This window comes from Desmodus rotundus, chromosome 1, assembly GCF_022682495.2.
Source record: "Desmodus rotundus isolate HL8 chromosome 1, HLdesRot8A.1, whole genome shotgun sequence".
In the NCBI taxonomy this organism is placed as follows: domain Eukaryota; kingdom Metazoa; phylum Chordata; class Mammalia; order Chiroptera; family Phyllostomidae; genus Desmodus; species Desmodus rotundus.
Window position 1 is genome coordinate 26,300,562 of NC_071387.1, and position 2,646 is coordinate 26,303,207.

At 47.8% G+C, this 2,646-nt stretch overlaps 1 pseudogene; it reads right to left on the reverse strand.

Annotated features, from left to right (window-relative positions):
- Positions 1 to 1,121: 1,121 nt before the first annotated feature.
- On the reverse strand, positions 1,122 to 2,413 carry LOC112304359 (cyclin-A2 pseudogene; annotated as a pseudogene).
- Positions 2,414 to 2,646: the final 233 nt, after the last annotated feature.

Genomic DNA, 2,646 nt, shown 5'->3' on the forward strand with positions numbered 1-2,646 from the left:
CCCCAGGCTTTGTTCAGAAGATTATTGGATGAGGGCCAGAACTTCATTGTCCTGAGGGCTTAACGCTCAAGGGACTGGTCGTGCTAGGGCTCCTGTGGAATTCCTCAGCCCTTTTGTTCCTCCTCTGAGGGGCTCTACCACGTGCCTAGCATCATGCCAGGGAAGGAAAGGTCAGGGGAGGTTTTGAACCTTGTGACCAGTGCTATAAAAGGTCAAGGGGTCTAAATCGAATGACCAATGATAAGCTAGGGGAGGAAAGGTCACTCTGGGGGCAAGGTCCCACCCTGCAATGCTTGTTTGCCAAGTTTCGCCCATTGCCAGGCAGCAGAGGCTTTCCGCCCTGGTGAACTTCTTCTTTTTTTTTTAATTTTAATTTTTATTGTTATTCAATTACAGTTGTGTGCCTTTTCTCCCCATCCCTGGTGAACTTCTGTAGCTGGCCTACGGTTCCTATTCTGCTCCTGTCAGAATAACTGCCTATGATACCAAAACCTCAACAATAACTTGTACTAAACTTCCCACTTACTGCCTCTATCAAAAGAAAATTCAGAGTTTTACTTGATAGGAGTATTTTATTGAGAGAGAAATAAACTGTTCCCCAACAGGGAGATTCTAAACCCAAGGGAGTTAAGGAGCTCAGCTCTGGCCCTGGCTAGTGTTGCTCAGTTGGTTGGGTGTCGTCCTACAAACCAAAAGGTGGTGGGTTTGATTCCCAGTCAGGGCACATGCCTGGGGTGTGGGTTCAGTCCCCAGTCTGGGCGTGTGCAAGAGGCAACTGATTGATGTTTCTCTCTAACATGTACGTTTCTTTCTCTCTTTTTCCCCTTTTCTAGAATCAATAAAAGAAAAAATATATTTTAAAAAAAGAAGCTTAGCTCTCAGTAGTTAAAGCTCAGTTTGTATTTATTTTTTCAAATCAATTCATTAATTCTTCTTATTATCCTGACAGTTGGCATCATTAATATTTTAACACAAGAATTTAATGAACTATAGAAATGATCCCTGAAATGTCTTAATGAACACATTTAAAACTGGCCACATTTCTAAGATAGTTACACATACAAAAGATATACAAATTGAAACCATTTAAAAGTGATATCATAATTTGTACTTTGAGTGATTTAAATCTTAGAAAGCAAAGGCAGTCTTCCCATGTTATACATGTGGTGTCTCTGGTGGGAAACACCAGATACCTGGAATCTTTGTACTTTTCTCCGATTGTTGTGTGTGCCGTGGTGTGCTCTGAGATGGGTCTAGTGAAGGTCCAGGAGACAAGGGGTCAGACTCTCCAGGGTAAACCCAGTCTTTTGTACCAAGGATCCAGGCCAGCTCTGCCCCGTGACTGTGTAGAGTGCTGGATGAAAAGCCGCTCGGGCAGTAACTGATGGCAAAAACGTAAGGTATGGGTCAGCAGCTATTAAACTTAACACTCCCCAAAACATTGCTAAACTTTCAGCTTTGCAGTTGGCACGCTGCTGGTGCAGAAAGCATTGGGTGAGAAACTGATTTGCTGTTGGTGCAGTTCAGTCGAAAGCAAGGCCTTTCGGAACTAGGTGCTCCATTCTTAGAACTGCTTCCTTGGTACAGGTATCATCAGTAATGTGCACCAACTCTGCTCCTTCTGAGGGGTGTATTTCTTCCAACTTTGAGGCTCAAGCATAGCCGCAGTGCCACAAGCTGAAGTTTTCCTCTCAGCTCTGGATGAAAGGAACCTATCTATGTAGTTCCCAGCCAAGGGCAGGGTCTCATTCTGTAGTTTATATTCTCCTACTTCAACTGGCCAGTGCAGGAGGATAGCCCTCACACCGCTGGTGCTGTCTCGCTGTCTCTTTATGTAACCCACTTCAGGCTTACACTGAGTCCCCATTTACCTAAGGTATGTGCAAGTGTCTCCTGGTGGCCGTCTGCGACTTCATTAACACACTGGCTTTTTCTTCTTCTGGTTCAATTGACAATGGCCACAGTGTGTGGTGACTCAACACTACCATCCACTGGATAATCAAGAAATTATCAGTGGTTTTCTTGGTGCAGGTAATGTAATAGCCAAGACGAAGTCCAGGACATCTCCACATTCTTTTTTTTGATTTCATCTGGCCTCTTTTGAGTCCTTGTTGCTTCCTTCACATGAATGGTAAATGCAGGCTGTTTACTGTTTGCTTTCCAGGAAGGAGCAATGGCATGATCAGCAGCTACAGATCCGTAAGAGATGCAACCCATGGCGTCTTGGGCCTCGGCAGAGGCACTGCACCCCGCTGGTTCTGGGCCTTCAGTAGCGCCAGCCCGGCCTGGTCCGGGGCTGCCGGGTGCGCGACGCCTTCTCGGGATTGATATTCTCCTGGTCCTCTTGGGGTGCCCTCTGATGCAATGTTAGCAGCGCCTAGCCCAACTCGCGGGCCGCCGAGGTGCCCACCATCAACGTTCCACAGGACGAGGCGGAATCGGCCTGCAGCACAGAGCAGCGAGCACTCGGTCCCGCCGACCGGTCGAGCACTGGAGCGCACGTCGAGGCTCTCAGCAGCCCGAGCCAGCCCTCCCGCTTGGGATCGCTGAGAACCCAGGAAGCTGCGAAAGAGGGGCATGGAGGGCCAGGGACACGCCGGGGACCAGGCCGGCAGCCTGCCCACAGCTCAATTTATAAAGCATGAA